Raw genomic sequence first — 21842 nt, 5'->3', positions numbered from 1 at the left:
CAACTGCTGAGCCACTCAGGAGTCCCCATAGATCTAGTTTGTATTGACTTTAGGTAAGGCTGAAGGAACCTTAGGACTAGGAAGAAAACCATTCTGATGTGTAGGTCCAAATGCAAAAATTCATCAGCCCCTCTACCTGCTTTTCTAGGAAGGTAGGTTTGAAGAAATTGGTGGGAAAATACTTTCCTCAGAATTGCCAGAGCCCCAGGTAGCCCCATCCAGGGCACTGAGCTTTCCTAAAGAGCCTCAGGATGAACTGATTTCATCAATTCTGCTCTCCCATAGCTGAGAGTCAAAGGGCAGTCACCACAGTTTGGCTAAGGGCTCTTCTTGGTGACTTCCTTGTTCCACTATTTGCTGACTCCTAGATCAGTCTTCATTTTTACCCCTGAAGGGAGCTTTCTGTACAGCAGAGTGGTTCTGGAGGGCAGCATCCCAGTCCTCACCCTGACTGCTTTCTCCTTTCCCTGGCTCCCCTTCTCACCGTAGTCACTAGTTTTTAGCACACCCAGTCAGCTTAACATATAACAGACTTCTATTTGTGTGAGAACTCTACACAGTTGAAACCATCAGTCTCACATTACTTGGCAAGTGCTAAATGCACGAAACATTTTATTCTGTTGTGTCAGCTCATTTTTCTTTGGTCTGTTTTCTACTTATGTCTGATCATAAGGCTCAGACTTTAAGATTTTGTCTCCTATTTTCTAAGTCTTGGAAAGCCCCTCCTTCATGAAAAATGAAGATTCCTAACGTAATCAAACCCCATCACAACAGAAATTCTTCTTTTGCCAAATCTTGACTTCACCAGGTGGCAGCATGTACTCTGTGACCCCACCCTCTTTGCCTCTAGAACCTCTTCAAGGTTCTACCAGTGGTTTAAGTCTCCTTTAACCTACGGAGAGATGCATCTGCCCCTATGGCTTCTTGTCAAAACTTCTCCCTATACCAGCATATCTATCCTTTGCCTGCTTGGCTTATGGTCTTTTGGGAAATTTGTTTTTTTCTCTTCCTTTTCCTCATAATCCAGGCTTCCCGACTCTCTGAGTCAAACATTGCTGCATTATTCCTACTGAATCCCTCTTAGTTCTTTATAAGATTGCCGTGAGGCTAAAAAGGGAAGTGCTTGGAGATATAGGACTATTGGGTTAAAGATAACCAGTCTCATGCCCTCCCAGGTTTACAGCTTCCTTTAAAACAGGGATTCCCACCTATTTGGAATGAAAGGTTATTTGATTTTTATTCAGAGGCCTTCAAAGCACAATGTGAGATAAATTGGAATGATGTTGGAGGGTGAGGGCAAGGCGTGGTAAGTAAAGTGGAGAAGAGGGAAGGGTGGATATGGTACTAATGTGGAGTTTCTGAGTGGGAAATGTCAAGTGGACCAGAAGATGGGAAGAGGAGAGAGGAAAATCCTGTAGGGAATAGTTTTCCTTGGAATGGGCTCAGTGGCCTCCGTGGAAGAAAATGAGGTGCTTTTCTGTAGGAGCTTAGTTTCTTACTTATTGTCAATATACATCCTCCATAATGCATCTTCTATAAGATGACCTTCTGAAACTAAAAACACAAGAAATATCTCTAGACAGTTATGAAAGCACAAACCACTGAACTCAAGCTTTCCCAGACATATTGCAGGAAGACAGGGTAATTGTAGAAACTGTGTAGAATTTATTTTAGAAGGAGGGTTTATTTTTTATTTTTATTGATGCATGAGAGCCACAGAGAGAGGTAGAGGGAGAAGCAGGTGCCATGCAGGGAGCCCGATGTGGGACTTGATCCTGGATCCCAGGATCACACCCTGAGCCAAAGGCAGACACTCAACTGCTGAGCCACCTAGGCATCCCTAGAAGGAAGGTTTAAACGGGGAGGTTTATAGAATCTTGGAGATCAAAGAGACTTTAAAAGATATTCTGATCTAGCCTTTGAGATGTTGCAGTACTCATGCTTTTCAGTTCTTTAGTTTTCTGTTTCTTTTGTCTGGCACAAAAGTCCTTCTCAAAACTCATGTTTGCAAGAGAGAGCATTCTTCATGGCTACTAAAAAAACCCTCTCCCTTACCCAGTTGTTTCTTTCTAGATTCTAGATTTGAATTAGACTGGAGAAAATTCTCCTTTAATTTCTCTAGACCTGAGGATATTAAATAACCAGCTGACAGGTGGGAGGATTCAATGGGTACCCAGGAGCCAAATGGTCCTACAAGAAAGTTATAGGAAAATAAATTCAGTATTGACAAAGAAATGCCAGCTTTTCTTCTGGGGCTAAAGTGTAATTTTCTTGCACTAAGAATATTTGAAGTCTAGTTTTTCACTGCTTTTATCAAACTATGTAGAGCTAGTACCTGTCTATAATTAATTTAGTCATTTGCAATGTTTACTCAATACTGTATTCTAGACTCATCTTGGTTTTCCTTTTCCTCTTTCCATTTTCTTAAGGCTTGTTTGTTAAGGTGTGATTAGATTGATATGTTACTCCTCCAAGTTGCCAGGAGGAGGAGGAGTTCTCATTTGCTGAGTGTGTACTATATATACCTGCCACCAATTTACAACATCTAATTTAATTTTATACTTTTCTTAAGAAGTAGTTAATCTTAGTACATTTTACTGGTGAAGAAAAGGAGGCTTATGACATTTTTACAGTCACAAAGGTAGTAAATGATGGAGTGGGGATTTGAACCCAAGTATTTCTGATTATTCTGTATTCCTGTTTAACTCTGGGGACTTTCTGGAGGTAATACCTTTATTCAAAGGAATAAGTCAAATGGGAGAAATATTAGGTGCTACTGCAGGATGGACAGGGAGTAGATTTTGTCATCTCTTGTGCACTCAACTAAAACATGCTAGTAGCTTTCTCTTTTCTTCTAGAAAGGGCTGGGCTGGAGTCTAATCAAAATCCTTGGGAGACTCGAAAACTATGTTACACTCTCTTGAACCACACATAGATGATTAATGTTTATTGAAAAAAATTCAGAGGAAGTTTATTTATTATAATTCCTTGATATATACCATAAACTATAAAAATATTTAAAGTATTATCCAAGCCAAGAACTTTTATTCATAACAGATTGGTTAAGTGAAATAAGATGCATGGTGTGTTTGGTCAACTCATCTACCCTCTCTGAGCTTGTAGTCATTTATCTATAAAATAGAAATTAAAAAAAGAAAGCAAATAATAAATGTAAGGCTCCAAGAGTTTGAAGTGTCAGAGGAAATAATGGAAACCAAAGTGCTTTGAGAATTATGATTACATATACATTGATGTATATGTCAATAAGAAAAAAGCTAAATGGAAGCCACATGATGAATTGAATGGGAAAGGAATATTTTATGTCAAGTAACCTTTGGTCACAGAGTTATGGAGTTTTAGCATAAGTAGGAAAATTATATGTTATTTAATTCCTCCTATCTATAAATGAAGAAACAAATGCTCCCCCAAAAGTAAATTGTCCACAGTCACAGAACATCCCTAAAAATATCATTGGAAATTCTAAAATAAGAAAGCAATATCATAGGAATAGACAGTCATGCAGTAAATATTTATTGAATACCTACTGTATGTCAGGCACTATTTTAAATGCTGGGAATGTAGTGTTGTACAAAACAGATTGCATTCCTGCCCTGAGAGGACTGATACTCTAATGGAGAGAGATAAAAGGTATGTGAACAAACAGGATCATTATAGACACTGACAAATGTTTATAAGAAGTTAAAATAGGCAATATGGAAATGATGCCAAGGTTTTGATCTGAATAACTGAATGGATGGGGGTGGATGGCGCAACATGTGGTTGTGGTGGGGGTTGTGATGGAGATGGGAGAAGTAATTAGTTCTGTTTTGGGCATATGAAATGCCAAATAATGATCAGACATCCACATGGAGCTGTGGAATGGAAGTCTGAGCTCAAAGGAGAGGTCCAGGCTGGAGATAAACATTTGAGAGTCCTCATCACATAGACTGCCTCCAAGCCATGGGGTTAAAAAAGGGGGGGGGGGTTGTTTTTATGTAGAGGGTTTTCTTGGTCAGGCTGCTGTGTGGGTAAGGTGATTCAAACATGTCTTAGCTTGTCCACTCAAACTAAAGCCACCCAAAGCTGCTCAGCCATAGGCTAGCTGACTGTCACTATATCAACAGTGTCCTGACAAAAGGGATAGAGAATCTTTTCTCATTTTGAGGCTAGAGTCATGTCTACCATTTTAAAAGGAAAAGTGTTCATGACCACACTGTTATTCCTTTTATTCAGGCCCAAATGTGTGCCTCAGATCCATTTCAGGAACTGTTGTGATGAAGACACTAGCAACTCCTCTGCAGAAATGGATTCTCATTTTGTGCATTAGGGTTCAAATTCTGAGCTGAACTTAAATGATAATGGCTTCATATTTCTACTTTAAGATATATACCTAAAACCATCACTCAATTTGGATTTTCTTACTGAGATTCTCTTGAGAGCCTATTTTTGATTATTTTTAATTTTTTACGGGGTGTTAGAAAATTGGTCTTTCATTGCTTTCACAATACTTTATTTATTAGTCTGGTAACAGTTGCTGTAGTGTGCCAAAGGAAGCTGTTCTTGGGTAAAAATTCTTTTAGAGGATGAAATAATGAGGCTAGAGATTATTGATTTCAGTGATAGTGTTTCTTAAGGTGAAGTATGTGATAAGAAAAGGCCCTTAGTGCCCCCAAATGGCCAGGTTTCACAATGATTAATGTTCTACCTCTAGAGAATAATTTCTGTTAATCCAGCTCAGGATTTTCTTTGTAGTTCTGTTTTATTTTTAAAAATAAAACCATACACGCATATTATAGAAAATTAAAAATGAAGAAGGCACCAAGAAGAAAAAATCATTTGTAATCTTTTATTCAAAGATAAATGCTGTAATATTTGTGTGCAGTCCTCTACTTCTTATGTGCTCCCTCCAGGGAGCCTGATGTGGGACTGGATCCCAGGAACCCCAGGATCATGCCCTAAGCCAAAGGTAGACACTCAATCATTGATCCACTCAGGCATCCCTCCTGGGTGACTTTTATTTTTTTTTAAAAGATTTATTTATTTATTTATTTATGATACACACACACACACACAGAGAGAGAGAGAGAGAGAGAGAGAGAGAGGCAGAGACACAGGAGGAGGGAGAAACAGGCTCCATGCCAGGAGCCTGATGCGGGACTCGATCCCGGGATTCCAGGATCGCACCCTGGGCCAAAGGCAGGCACCAAACCGCTGAGCTGGGTGACTTTTAAAATAAAATAGAAGCATGCTGAATATACTGTCTTGCTAAATAATGCCTTTTTCTGATCAAAAAGTAATACATTGTAGAAAATTTAGAAAATACATAAGTGCAAAATACCCAGAAAAATAATAATTACTTATTATCCTATTATCTGAGGTAGCCATTTTGACAAATATGCCTGCATTATCAATGAATACATGTATTTTATTTATTTTTAAAAAGATTTAGTTTATTTGAGACAGAGAGAGAGAGAGAGTATGCACTAGTGGGAGGTAGGAGAGGGGCAGAGGGAGAAAGAAAAGCAGACTCTCCAATAAGCAGGGAGTCAGATTCAGGGCCCAATTCCAGGACCCTGAAATAGTGACCTGAGCTGAAGGCAGCTGCTTAAACAGACTGATCCACCCAGGTGCTTCTCAATGAATACATATATCTTATATGTACACATAAGGATGAAATATGCACATATATTTTATGTTAAACTGGGATTACCTATTTAGCTACTTGATTCTTCCACAGAATATCATACATAATTTTGTCTATTACTATTCTACACAATTATTTCAACAGCTTTATAGTATTACATCATATGGCCACATGATATAATTGCTCAAAATATAGATACTCATGCACAGTGCCTTGATTTCATGCAAGGGAGTAGGTTTATATCATATTAAAATGAATGTCTTTAACAATTTTATGCAAGGTAAATCAAGACAGTAAGGCTATCAAGGCAATTTGTTTTGTTTTTTTTTTAATTTTTTTTTTTTATTTATGATAGTCACACAAAGAGAGAGAGGGGCAGAAACACAGGCAGAGGGAGAAGCAGGCTCCATGCACCAGGAGCCCGACGTGGGATTTGATCCCGGGTCTCCAGGATCGGGCCCTGGGCCAAAGGCAGGCGCCAAACCACTGCGCCACCCAGGGATCCCTATCAAGGCAATTTGTAAGTGGAAAATAAGTAGCAAATGAGCAAGTTTCTAAAATATGTGTCTGGATTAGGGTAGCCCCCCCAGCTGGCTGATGATGCATATATATGACCATAGGAGTGTGATTAGGGCATTTTATTGTCATTCAGCTATAGTTAGAAAGATTGTTCAAAAGCTATTGAACAATGTTAAAGCACCAGTGTATTGTGCACAGTATGCTTATATACACCTGCATAGATGCAGATTCAAAAACAGATATAGATATAATTATAGAACATCATCATTAATTTGATGAGGTTTATGGAATTCATGTTTTTAGTGTACAGAATATTTCAAAATGGCACTGAACATGGAAGCCTGAGTGGAAGAAAACTCCGGTATTCATTCTTTTGGAGACTGGCAAACCAGAAACCAGCTTCCCACATTTTATGCAACCTATGTGGATCTTTGAAAGGGTTAATAATGAATTTCATAGTGAAGTTCATGGAGCAGTATTTGCATTACGGATATTTTGAGACTTATTAAAAATTCAGATTTCTGGAGCCCACTTGACACCAAATAAATAAAATTCTCAGGTTTAACACATTTCCCAGGTGATTTGTATAGAAATCAAATTATTAGAATGATTGGGAATTAATTTAGGCAACTAAGAAAAAAAAAAACCTGTGAGCTTCTTAGCATTAGGGATTTTTTTTTCTTATTTGTATCTCTGGCACCTAGCACAGTGCCTGGTCCATGGGATGTGACAGACATATAGTTATTACATTGACTATTCGTTTTAATACTTGTAATGTTGTAGTAAGTTCTTGCCTCGCATATAACATTTTTCTTAAAAAAAATTTTTCTTCAAAATCTCTTGTCATAACTTTTCAGACTACTTTCATAATCTTGATGATTATGTCTTGCATACAGTAAGAACTTGATGAGTGTTGATTACGTGAATGAGGAAAATAATTTGTAATAACACCTAATCACTCTTACTTCAGAGCAGTGCACTACCACAATTACCTGGGATGCTGCCTGAAAGTATGACAGCTGGGAGTCAAACCTGTGTTTAGTAACTGCCATAATTCCCACATGACCATGGATGAGCAACTGCTGAGCCCTATTGACTTGGGCTTCATAATCTATAAATAAAGAAAATGGCAGAGATTCAATGAGATAACACCCACAAGGATACTTTGAAATCAATAAAGTGCTTTGCAGAAGTAAGTTAGTATTATTCTTATTTTCTCCATCAAGGTCATCCTCATCAAGAACTTTTCCACCTGCCTCAGTTCTTGGGAGTATTTCACGTTGTAAATGAATTCTTCCCTTCAACAAAAATTAATTTACTTATAGAGCATCTACTAGTATGCCAGTCACATTTATATGGGGTAAGTTGGGGCAAGAGTATATTTAAGAAATTTGTGAATGTGAAATCCTTAAGAGTCAGGGGTGGCAAATAAGTTGACCAATGTCCATCATGTCACCTCTAGTCTCTAAGACCAAAGTCACTAAAGAATTATAGTCCTCTACTTCTTATGTGCTCAGAAGTTGCCTCCCAAGTTTCCTCAACCCAGTGAAGCCCCTGTGATTAATTGTCACTGACCCTTAAGTAGAACCTATTTGCCATCTCTGGTGTAGGATAAATTTATATATAAGTATAAATGTATTATTTTTTAGTTCTGCACATATTTCTTAAAGATATGATTCCATTGTATGTATGAAGGATTTGTGGGCTGCGTGTGTGTGTATATATATATATATATATATATATATATATACACACATATATATAGTGTGTATATATGCATAGATACAGACATATGTATTATTTGTGAAATAATACTAAATATAACATAAAATGTGAGTGTATGTGTATATGTAAAATAAAGAGAAGCAAGAGGATATTAAGGTCATCTTTTTGCTAGACTTTAACATTAAAAATTCACAGTAAAAAAAATTTTTAAAAAATTCACAGTAAAACCTTCTGAAAGAAGTTGAAAGAACAATATGAAGATTACATAGGTCTCCCAGCTATCAGCAAGTGTTAGAATGAGCCTCTCAGTCCAGGCACCAGAACCAGATTTCCTATTTTATTTCTGGGGAGACCCCAGCTGGAGTTTTGCCTCTTTGGAACAGGATGCAAGTCTGAAAGATTTGGATAATTTAGCTTTACAATGTGATAAGTGAGACTTTAGTTCCGGTAGTGGAAATACCAGTAGTCCTTTGGAAGAGTGTCTCAATTATATCTCTTAGCATCTTGCTTGAGTATTTCAAGTTGAAATGAAATTTTCCCTTCAACAAAAATTAATTTACTTACAGAGCATCTACTAGTATGCTAGCCAGTGCTAGATGCTAGATCAAAAACTCTGCACCCCTAAAGTTTAGATTAAATCATTCTATGTGTTCCAATAGTAGTTTTAATTTCTACTATAAAAATACATATCCCATTGCATGATAATTGCCTGTGTTGTCTCCCACTGAAGTATCGACTCCTATGAGACAGGGTTGATTTACTATTGTATCTCTCCTGGTTAAACCAGAGTTTGGAAGACTTTCTCTAAAGGGACAGTTAATGAACATTTTAGTTTTTAGGATCTGCAGACCATATATTCTCTGTCTCAACTACTCAATTTGCCAATGTAGTGAGAAATCAGATATAGACCATATAAAAATGAGTGGGTATGACTGTGTTCCAATAAAACTTTATTCATAAAAACAGGTGGGTTAATATTTGTTCTTTACTGGTTGGCACATGGTCAGAGCTCAATAGATTTTTAGTAGTAGTAGAGCTATGTTAACTTTGTAGAATTCATAAATGAAAGTCTAATGAAACACAGTGTTTGCTTTCATGGATCTTACATTCTACTGGAGATTAAAATGTTTTCAAAATTGTATGAAAAGTCCTGTGATGGACCAAGGGTGGTATATTATGGAAGCATAATAGACATCCTGTGAAACTAGGAGAGTAAATTAGAAAAGTCTTCATGGAAGAAATAGATTTAGAATTCTATTTTGAAGAAAAAATAGAATACAGAGAAGACAAGAGGTAGAAAGGATGTTCTAGGCTAAGGGAATAGCTCCAGTACAAAGCCAGGGCAGCACAGAAGCTCATGACACATTTGGAGAGCTGCAGCTGGTTCATTGTGGGAATCTTAACTATGGAAGATGGTGTTGCAGTTTGGTTCTTCCACTTGTGCTCTAACCCCCTTGTCTATTTTCCTTTGGGACCTACTCCATCCTTTTTTCCCCTTTGTTCTCTTTCACTGATCCACCTTAGTGGACATGCTCAGGTATTTTCTTTATTTAAAACTACTATTTCCATTTCTACTATCACCACTACAACCTGCATCATCACTTCAACCACCTCCTCCACGGCCACCAGCATTTTCACCAGCACCTTCGCTATCTCTGCCACCGCTACCCTCTTCATCACCTCCAAGACCATCACTGTCATGACCACCTTCATACCTGTCATCTGCACCATCATTCCTGCCACCTCCTTCACCACCCCTACTACCATCACCACCATTGCCATATCTGCAATGACACCTTATTTTTAGTCCTAGCCCTCTAAATCAGTCATGACATTTCCCTGTTTCACAGACAATCTTCTTGAAAGAGTGGTATGCACTTGCTTTTTCCTCTTGGATACTCTCATTTGCTGTTCAGCCAACTACAACCTGGTTTCAATTCTTGTGACCCCAATGAAATTATTTGAAATAAAGTCACTGTTTACCATGATCATCATATTGCCATACTCAGTGGACTCTTTGGCCCTTAACATATATGACTTCTCAGTGGCATTTGATTCTGTTTGAGTTTGGTAATGCTAAAACCTGGTTGCCTCTTCAAATTTTGTACTTTTATTTTCAGTTCTCTCTCAGACCATCATCCAGTTACCTCTTAAATGTGAGTGTTTGCTTGGCTGTCCACTGATCTCACAATCAGTAGTCAACTGTGTGTATAACGTCTCCTACTCAGTTCCTATATCCAGTGAGTAGGAATGAGGAAGTTTGTTGCACGTAAGAAAACTTACACGAAGATGCATTTGGCATAGCTGCTGAAGGAAATGAGAAAGGGAGTTGGCTAAGATGTGCCGGTCAGGACAGGGAGCCTGGTAGAAGTTGCAGATCTGAAATTTGTAATGTTTTGAAACCACTTGGTATATTTTTCCACCATACTAAGAAAAGGGAAAAATTTATTTAATGGATATTTGGGTAGAAAAAGTTATAAAATCACTAAATAAATTTCCTTAAGGTCTTTACTGGGACTATTCCCTAAACTGACATCAGATCCTTAAACGGTTGCGAGTGTATGGCTATCACAAAACAGTAATCTCTAACCATTTTGTAGTTAAATCAATACATCCTTCTTGTTTGATGTGATAATTCTTTATTCTGCTCTTCCTTCATTCTGAGATGTTGTAAGATTTATTTTTTAAAACATTAATAAAGTTAGTTTGTCTAGCCCTTGCTGTGACCTTTATAGACTTTAAGATGATTTTTTAAATACTAAATCCTGGAACACACAAAATAAATTTTGATGTAAACATTTGGAACTATCCCCCTAAAAAGGGGCTCCCTTGTATTTTTAGAACTGGTCTGAACCAGCTCCTTCTTAGCCAGAATCCTTATCTGACAATGCACGGATAATTGCATGTCTGAATTCATATGTGTTATTTAGTTTTCTTATTTAACATTGCATTTTCTGTTGCAGATCCTTGAGAGTATTATTTAAAATTATTAGAAGTCAGAAAGAATTACCTTTTGGATAAAATCCAAATATTTTACCGTAGCCTTTCATTAGAGGTCCTTAGACTGTCTCTATAGTTGCAGCTTTCCCAACCTCACAACATATGCTCTAGCCATATTGAATTACTTTTGAATTTTTAAACATGCCTTGCCCTCTCTTGCCATCTTGTCCTTGCAGATGGTACTCATTCACAGTAGATGTCATTCTAATTCCTGTGAACTTCTCAAAGTTTCACATTGGGATGTCTTTCCTGACACCCTAATGTTAACTCTATCATAGGACTTCATGTATCATGTTCTAATAGTTCCATCTTTGTTACTCCTGCTAGAAAATAAGATCCTAGGAGACTCTATTTTTGTCCTGATATCTAGTGCCTAGCCCAGTAATTGACAATTGAAAGCATTCAATAATTGATATTAGATGAATGAATGAATGAATGAATGAAACATGAAGAGTAGCTACTCTTCATGTTTCATTTTTTAAAAAAGATTTCATTTTATTACTCATGAGAACAGAGAGAAAGAGGCAAAGACATAGACATAGGGAGAGACAGACTTCCTCTAGGGAGCCTGATGCAGGACTCGATCCCAGGACCTCAGGATCACAACCTGAGCCAAAGGCAGATGCTCAGCTACTGAGCCACCCTCATTTTTCTTTTTAAGTCACGTTACTCATTTTTCATATAGTTCAGTCATTTGTCACAGTTTCTTGAATATAAAATTATGTTTTAGTAATAATGTAAATATTGCTCGTGAGTGGTTTTGCATCTTTGTAGACGTCTGGTATTATTTGCCAGAGATCTTGTGCTATTCTTGTTCTTGTTCCCATAAGCGTCACTTCCTCTGTTTTCATGCATTTACTTGCTTGCACTTGCAGGCCTAGACTGGTTCGAACTGCAGCAGGAAGTAGAAGAGGTTTCCTGCCAGGGACTGGAGGTTGCCAGAAAAGTTTCTTGATTCGTTTTGATGTATAGCATGGTTTGAAGTTGAGCAAAATTGCTACACTAATGATTACTTGAAACACTACTGCTGCACTAATGATTACCCGAGATGTTTTACATTAGACATGACAAGTAGGATCTCAAATGTTAGAGGTCTTATAGAGGCCACCGTTATTCATTGCTTACTATACGCATCTAATTTCTCATTTGATTAATCTTCAGATAAACACTATGAGCTAGGTACTGTCCACACAGAGGGTGGTTAAACTGAAACTGAGAGATGTTAAGTTACTGGACCAAAGTCATATAGCTAATTGCAGAGTAGAAATAGCTCATTGATTGTATGTCATCATATGACTTATTAATCCATCATTTTACTGCGAGAGTTAATATGTTCAAAACAAATCTGATCATCTTATTACCTTGCTTGAGGATCCCTACAATGTCCTAATTGATGACAAGATGAAGTAAATTTTCCTTGTCGTAATATAAAATATCCTTCACAATCCATCTTCCAACTCCCTCTTCAATTCTATCTTCCCCATCATTTCCTCTATACATTGGTCATGCTATATTTCCCAACATTTTTGTTACACATCAAACTCAGAAACAATGAGAACCTTTGTACTGGGGTTTGAGAGTCATCTGAAGAGGAGAACAGTTCTCCTTTCCAGGTTCTGAAACAATTGAAGAACCATAGGAGGCAAGGATCAATAAATCAATTTTATTATAAGTAATACAGATTAGGAAGAGGCAGCTTGGAATCAGTGTTCTGAACTGAGCCTACCTAGCTGGTCATGGATGAAGCAACTGGATAACTGTTGGTCTCCCACAGGGGTCCAGGGAAATCTTGAGCTGGCATACCTTGGAGGAGCATTGCTGCTGCTTATAAGAAATGAGCACATGAACTGAGGCTCACCAGTCTTATCAATCCACTCAGCTATGGTTTCTTCTAGGGTGGAATGAGTGAGAGGTCAAAGGAAACTTCTCAAGATCTCTAAGAGGACTGAAGTCCCTGTTTATGACTTGAATAGGAACTTGGAAAACAGGAGAAGATGAGTCCCCCTATACTTTTCATAAGTAGTTTCCTTGCTTTGAGTGACCTTTTCTGTCTTTACCACCAGCTCTGTATTGCTTCTTTAAAACTTTCTGATTTTTATAATGCAGAACATGTGGTTTCCTCTCCAGCTATAGCATTCAGTTCAGACCTTTTTTTATGATACACTTATCTTACAGCATATACACTTATATGCTTCTCACCTCCAAGGCCTGTGAGCTTTTCCGAGGTAGGGACCTTATCTCATTCATTCTTATAACACCCAGTGCTAATAAGCATAGTGTCAGAAACGTTGTTTTCAAAATACAGATGCAATGAAATGCCTGGACACCTGCACCCCGATGTTTATAGCAGCAATGTCCACAATAGCCAAACTGTGGAAGGAGCCTCGGTGTCCATTGAAAGATGAATGGATAAAGAAGATGTGGTCTATGTATACAATGGAATATTACTCAGCCCTTAGAAACGACAAATACCCACCATTTGCTTCGATGTGGATGGAACTGGAGGATATTATGCTGAGTGAAATAAGTCAATCGGAGAAGGACAAACATTATATGGTCTCATTCATTTGGGGAATATAAAAAATAGTGAAAGGGAATAAAGGGGAAAGGAGAAAAAATGAGTGGGAAATAGCAGAAAGGGAGACAGAACATGAGAGACTCCTAACTCTGGGAAACAAACTAAGGGTAGTGGAAGGGGAGGTGGGTGGGGGGTGAGGCTGACTGGGTGATAGGCACTGAGGGGGGCACTTGATGGGATGAGCACTGGGTGTTATTCTATATGTTGGCAAATTGAACACCAATAAAGGTAAATTCATAAAAAAAGAAACATTTTCATTCTTCACAAGTATGAGCATTCTATGGTATGACCACACCAAGCTGCCCTGCTCATATACAGGTGTCCTACAGTTATTCAGCTGCTTTATCTGTGCCTAACACAGTGCCTGGACCACACAGCACTTGGAAGATGACACCACAAAGGTTGAATGAATGATTTAGCTACAGCAGATAATTTCATATGTCAAAATCTATTGGCTGCCATTCTGTTTCAAGGTGTTGGACTAAGCCAAGTAAAAGATGTATATTTTGAGAATGGACTAAATATGGATAAAGTCCACAAAATGTTACCAAGGATAAGATAGAGGAACAACCCACTTAAATATCAAACAAAAGCTACTGAATTGGGAATCTATAAAATTCCATGGGTTGTACGGGATTAATCCTGTAAAATATATTCACATGCTCTTAAAAGTGCTATTTATCATGCTATATAATTGATGCATGTGAATGGTCACATATATTACTAGACATTAACTCGTGGGAGATTTATTCATTTGTAAAGCCCGCATCCGGTTAAATGGAGGCATTAAACTTTTCTTGGAAATACTTATGCCATCTTATTATTTTTACAGTCCACCATTACAACTTTGCTCATATTTCTTTTAGACTGGTACTTTTTTGGAAACATTTAAATTTCTTGGGTTTCAGGAAATAAGCTTAAACTAGTACACAGTCCCTCTTAGGTGTTGCCATGTGAAATAATCAAATGGAACAAATATTGGCATGGAATTTGTAGTTACATTTTGTAATTGATGAAATCACTGGAGAAAGTAGGTCAGCGTGCTTATAGATTCGGTAGAGTCTTTAGACATGGACTCTGGAAGAAAATTTCTTTTCTTTCCCCAGAAAAATCTCATATTTTCCTTCATATAATAGTAAATCTTTACAGAAGAAAATAAATATAATATTAGAATATTTTCTTGAAGTTTTTAAATGTGATAGAATGTCGGTAATGCACAGTGCCTCGTATACAGGAGACGATAAATTATTGCTGCTAGTGCTGCATCACAATGTATTTCTCTTCAGATTTTTAGTTCTGTAAGCTCCCAGAGGCCAATAACCATGTGTTATTAGCCTTTGTATTGCTTGCACCACCTAGCACAGCACCTTGCACAAATGAGATATAATAAATTTTGGTGAATAAATGAATCAATTAATTAAAGAGAGAATTAAATGGCACAACATGGGTGAAAACAGTTTCAAATTATAAAATGCTGTCCTAATAAGAGATTACTGTTATTTTTAAAAGATTTTATTTATTTATTTTGGAGAGAGAGGAGAGAGAAAGAGAGAGGGAGAGTACATGTGCAAGCAGGGGAGAGGCAGATGAGGAGGGAAAGACACTCTGGAGCAGACTCTATGCTGAGTGCAGAGCCCATTGCCGGGTTTGATCTCAGGATCCTGAGATCATGACCTGAGCTGAAACCAAGATTCGAATGCTCAACCAACTGAGCCACCCCTTATTATTTTTGATGGTGAGTAATTTTTAAAAGTTTTTGAAACACGACTACATCCAGAAAGGATAAGATAATTAGTGTGAATTTCCAGAAAGTGAAGAAACCCAAATAACCAGCCCCCAAATAAAAAGCCCAATATCTCAGAAGCCCCATTATGTTCCCTTCCTATCACTGTCCCTTTCATATTTTGGGACGTAGTGATTTTTCATTTCATGAAAAAATGAAAGATTTTTTCATTCCCATTGCTATATAGTATACCTGTGTGAATATATTTTAATTTATTTATTCTTTCTACTACTGAGGGACTTGGTTGTTTCCAGTTTTTGACTAGCATGAATAGTACAATATTCTTCTACATGTCTTATGAAGATATGTACATATTTCTTGTGAATATTGTATACCTAGAAGAGGAAATGCCTCTGGGTGTAGATATATTCAGCTTTAACTGATGCTGCCAGACCATCTATCAAAGAATTTATACCTAGTCACACTACCATCAGCCACATAGGAGAATTCCAGTTGTTTTTTCATCCTAGACAAAACTTAATGTTGTCTAGCTTGCTCATGTTAGCCATGAACTGGTGATGGGTGTCTGGTAGTACTAAAATGTGTTGAATTTGCATTCCTATGATGACTAATGAAAACAAAGACATTTTTTATTAGCCATTTGGATATTATCTTTTATTAAGTGCCTGTCCCAAGATTTTGCACCATTTTATTTTTTTTAAGATTTTATTTATTTATTCATGAGAGACACAGAGAGAGAGAGACAGAGACAGAGACACAGGCAGAGGAAGAAGCAGGCTCCATGCAGGGAGCCCGACATGGGACTTGATCCCAGGACTCCAGGATCACACCCAGGGTCAAAGGCAGCACTAAACCGCTGAGCCATCCAGGCTGCCCAATTTTGCACAATTTTATTGGGGTTTCCTTCTTTAAAAAATTCTGTGATAGGGATCCCTGGGTGGCTCAATGGTTTGGCGCCTGCCTTCGGCCCAGAGAGTCGAAGTCCATGTCCCTACATGGAGCCTGCTTCTCCCTCTGCCTGTGTCTCTCTCTCTCTCTCTCTCTGTTTCTCTTATGGATAAATAATAAAATAAAATCTTTTTAAAAATTCTGTGATTGTTCTTTGTATATTCTAGTTAATGTGCTCTTTGTCAGGAATAGGTATTTCAGATGTCTTGTGGTGAACAATTTTAACCTACAATCCATTCAGAGTGAATAGCACCAATGACTGGTGGTGTCAACTTGGTATACAATAAAATCCCTTGAGTAGATTTCACAAGATACCAGCACTAGAGCCTCATTCCTGAACAAACTGAATCAGAATCTCTGGGGATGAAGACTGGCTCTGCAAATTGTTCATCATTGTATCTCCAGCCCCTAGGAAGCAATATTCTTGATATTGAATCAGATACTTAAAATTGTATCTTTAGTTCAAGATGCGTTCTTTTGCAAACTATATACAAGCTAACTTGAATGCATTTTTCACATGATTAAAGTAAATCATGTTTAGAACTTGATAAACAGGGAAAAAGTAAAAATTTGTCTTTACATGTTTGCTCTGTATTTCTGATTATAATAAAACAAACTTTCTAACAAAATGTTTAATAATATCCTTATATAAAATGGAAGAGCCACTTAAAATTACTTTTTATCTTATTCGTCATAAAATGATGTTATGATTTAATTTTATATTTTAAGAGGTTTATGGTGCAAAATCAGTTGGGGTAAGTTTCTCTGGAGGGGCAAATGAATAGAAATTAAAGGTTCTAGGTTGGGGCTCCTAATTAAGAATTTGGGGAGACAGGGGCCCAGCAATGCAAAGGTCTCCTTTCAGGAGGCCTTGAGTGATGCATTAAATGAAGAGTAATCACATGGAGTTTGAATTTCCATTTGAATGGAAATTTCCACAGTGAGTCAGATTAGATGACCTTTACAATGCATTGCAGCTTTATATCCTATATGTTTTTGCAATGAGAGACACATGATATGGTGCAAACACAAGTCTTCCCAACCCCATTCCTCTTGCTACTCTTGCCATGGATGCAGAGGCACACACTGACCATAGGGTTTTGGAAATCATCATTTGAGGGAGTTTTCACGGAAAAGATACCTAATTGGTATTGACTTAGCATAGAGTTTCTTATTAGACTTCTTCCTTTTGCATTTATTTTTGCTCTATATTTTTAGGGACCTCCCTCAGCTAGATTCAAGATGTTCTGTGAAATGGAAATGTAGCTGAATGGAAAGCAAGATTGACAGTGAGAATCCTCAATCTGCCATTTATGAAGGATAATTTGTTCAACGTTAAATATAAAAAGCTCTGCCTGATGGTTGCATTATAACCAGTGGGGTGTCTTGTCAACCAACGTGCTTGGAAACAGGTTTATACAACTCACTCTTTTTCAGTAATTATTGCCTTTTAAGTGAGAGCATCTAAGCATGTTAAATGAGACTTAGTTCATAATTGTCAGATATTAGTATAATGGATTCAACTAAAAGGATTTTAGACATTTGGGCCAATTTGGCCCTCTGTTCTAGAAGCTGCACGTGGCACAGGATGAACGTGCCCCTTGAAATTGGAGAGAAGATGATGTGAATGACTGAATGAATGCTTGCCCTTCCTTTTGAACATTTCCTGACTCATCAGCCACCCAACCCCGCATCCCTGCCTGCATTAAAGCAAGCATACCTCTAACAAAAAGCAACATATGGAGGGAGTTACTGACTCCAGGATGCATTAAAACCAGAGCCTGAGCCTCAGACTGAAAACCCACAATCAAAAATATTTTCATTTGCCTTCCTGAAGCTTGCATTTCCACGTGTTATATGAGATTTGTTAGGCAGTTCTAAGTCTTATGTTAGGAAGTGAGCTGTTGCCGAATTCCCAGGATATGTCCTGGTCTGCAGTGTATTGTGCTAGTTTCTCGTTTGTAAACGTTTTGGTCCATGACATTTCAATGGACCTTTTTTCAAGTCTCTAATACATAGGGTGTGCACCCACAGCAGACAAATCACACCAATTCTGGGGGTAACTCAATCGGCATGTCATGCTTGGGCCTCAATTTTCATTCTTTGGCCAGGTTGGCATGTTACTTACAGAGTTAGGGACCACTGGAAGAACTCTTGTTCTTGTTCTTGTCAGGAACATTTTGGGATATTCCAGAGAAGATGTGATTATTTTGATAAACACATATCTAAGACATGTGACTTTCAAGCACATATAGTCTCTGACCTTGCTCAGAGAACCTTTAGAATGGGGACAGAACCTCCATGGTGTGAATATTCACTTTAGAATATCCCTCAGTTATAGTTTTATCTGGAAATCCTTGAATCTCTGATAAAATCCTGTTCCACATCCATGCCCAGATTCAGTCATGGACCAACCCTATCTTTCCTCCCATCTGTTGAAAGGTACTTATGAGTTTACACAGGTAATATATAGGTAATATATGAATTCATTCTTGTGGGAACATTCCAAACAATGAAGAACTGTGTTCATGATTGAAGAGTTGGTCTCTTTTCACTCCTGACAACCCTAGAAGTAGTTACCATTAATAACAGAGTAGCATGTTCTATTCTTTTTAATGCATTTATGTTGATATGTGAAGAAAACATACAAGCACGTACTTTAGCAAATATTAAAGGAATCATAGAATATACATTTTTTTTTTAATTTTGCTATTTGCCTTTTCATCAAAAAATTTAATTGTGTTTAAACCAGAAATCAGGATTTGGGAATGTGTCCCTCTTTACAAACCCAGAGTTGGAGTCTTCCAAAGGCCTCTCTCACCTGTGGTCCTGACTACTATTTCATTTCACCGCCCAACCTGTCATTGTCCTTTCTATTATCCCACAGTCCAGCTGCATCAAGGAAAAATGTTCCATTCAGTGCCTTCAGATTAAAATATACTTAAGATTTTTGAACCAACAGGGTGAGAAAATGGAAAGACTAACAAAGATTCTAATTAGAGCCAAACAGTATACATAGATAGGCTGCTTAGGCAGCAAGGGAATATTTCTCATAGCCTCAGAGATGGAAATGGGATAATTGCTAAGAAAAATGGGTCCATCTAACCTATTATCCCTATGTCTGCCAAATTCTAGCAGCTTCCTTAAACTCTTCCTTTATGACCACTTGACAACTGAGCAGAAGGCAAGAGCTCTTCCCTGCAACGTTGAGCTTGATTGCTTACAATCTTCTGCCCCCAGGGGTTCTCATACCCCTCCTTGATTAGGAGAAATGGCCCCCTGCTCATCCTGTCAAGACTCCCCGGCTGCACAGTGAATGGGGGGAGAAATCTCATTTTGGAGACAAGCATTTTCTGTGAACTCTATTAAGCAACAAAGCAGCCTGGCTTTCACGGGGGTCACATTTCCAGGATATAATCACCAACTTCTTGGGTGCAATATAAGGCCCCTGCCGGAGTCCACTCTTTTCCATGTTCGTCAATGTGATTATTTCACGATAACAGCTTTCTCGAGGGAGTCAGAGATGCTTTCTGCACATTTTAATGAGCCTGTCATTCGGCCTCAATTTTTTCCCCATACTCTTTCTTTTCTGATTCCTTTCTTTCATGTTGTGATCCACATGTATTTGGAAGGCCAAGAGGACACAGATTTTAAATGTCATCCAACATAGATGAAAATCCATTGTCTTCCCTTCTTGAAATTTAGCAATATTGCAGGGTTTTTTTTTTTTTGTTCAAGTGGGTTAAAAATATTCTATATTGGTGTTCTGAGAAAAAATAATGTATAATTAATTAGTCATAGAATTTCAATACATTCCTAGGTAAGGAATAATCTTAGTTTTCACGAAGAATTAAAACATATGTTAAATACAATTATAATAAAGAGCATTATAACAAATATCCCTGTGTAATAAAAGGTTTCAAAGTCCTACCCAAAGACCCAGCAAATTCAAGATTCCATAGTTATGGTTTTACTAGAATTTATTAAAAGAGCTAGATGACAGAGTGGTTTTAATGCTAACATTTCAGTTTTGAGATGTTACTTAATTCATCAGCAAATACTGAATTTGGAATCCATAAAAATTTGGGTTTTGTTTTTAAGAACAGGGGGAAAGAATAAATTAAGAGTGGTCAGAATATTTAATTTCATTTCTGTTACTCATACTACTTCATATTTTCTAAACTTATACTTAATTTTCAATATGTTTATTTTTTCTTACACTGGACTTTGATTTTTATGACTAAATCTACCTTGAGATTTTCTATAACAAGGCAGTAGAAGATGATTTGATTTTATAAATAAATTTACCTTGAGATTTGCTAAGTAAAGACTATAGATTGGAGTATATTTTAGTGAATTTCAACTAGCCATTGATGATTTTTTATGCTAGTTTTTTTTTAGATGGCACTTGTTAATGAATGATGTCTGTGACTAATGCTCCTTGTAGCTTAACCTACTTAAATTAATCAGGCTCTTTATCCTTTGTAAACATATGTATGATCTGCTTCAATCAGATTTCTGAAAACAAAGGAAAGTATTCTCCATCTTTTCTCAGGAGGCTTACAAATGATATGCATTGAACTAATCCAATTGGACTAATATGATTATTTTTTGTGTGTATATGCAAAAGGGCATAGATTGCTCAATAATATATGAGAAAAGAGAGAGATGACTATTTCCCTGCCAGCGTCATTACATCTGGATCCAGAGAAGAAGGTGTCTGTGGGCTAAGAACCCATGTGGCTGCTAGCTCCAAGACTTTTCCTTAGGAACTGCATTCTGTTTCCTCTGAAACCAAGGGTGCATTTCTTAACTCAGACAAAGCAGATGCATTGACTTATCTTCAGTTACACCCTTTTTCTAGAAGTGATGAGGGATTGGTAGGCACAGACATAGGCTCCCACTTGGCTATCAGGGTGGCAGAACTGAGGCCTGGGTATCCAGGCCAGTTGACCAAGGGAAGGACATACCTTCTGTCTGAGTCTGGGTATGGGTCCATGAAGTCACCCCACAAACACCTTTATGGTGTGTGTTTTGGTCTGTTTGGGCTGCTGCAACAAAATATCTTAGACTGGGTGGCTTATAAACAGCAGAAACTTATTTCTTATAGTTCTGGAGGCTAGGAAGCCCAAGATCAAGGTGTTGGCATGGTTGCACTCTTCTGAGAGTCTTCTTCCTGGTCCATAGCAGGTATCTTCTCGCTTTGTCCACAAATGGTAGAAGAGGCTAGAGATGTCTGTGGGGTTTCTTCTAAGAGTGCTAATTCCCTTCAAGAGGGCTCCACCTTCATGACCTTATCAACTCTTAAAGACCCCAGCTCCTAATACCATCACCTTTGGGAGTTGGAATTCAATGTATGAATTTAGGGGGACACAGACATTCAAACCATAGCAGTGTACTTCCTTCCTCTACACTCCTTTACTCACCAGTATTCTCAAAGCTCCTTTCTTGGCTGTCCTCTCTTCGTGATACATAAATTCCCTGGTAATTTCACCAAAGTCAGGCTTTCATCATCTCCTGTTGACTCTGAAAAATATATCACCAGCCCGGATCGTCTCTTGAGATACAGACTCAAATATTCAACAGTCTATTGGATATTTTCATTTGAGTGTACCATTGATTTCTCAAAACCATCAGGTCTCAAGATGAACTAATTATCTATATTTTCAAACATTCTTTTGTGT

Source organism: Vulpes lagopus, chromosome 9 (genome assembly GCF_018345385.1).
Source record: "Vulpes lagopus strain Blue_001 chromosome 9, ASM1834538v1, whole genome shotgun sequence".
Taxonomy (NCBI): Eukaryota; Metazoa; Chordata; class Mammalia; order Carnivora; family Canidae; genus Vulpes; species Vulpes lagopus.
The sequence above is the reverse complement of the archived record's forward strand: the minus strand, read 5'-3'. Positions refer to the sequence as shown.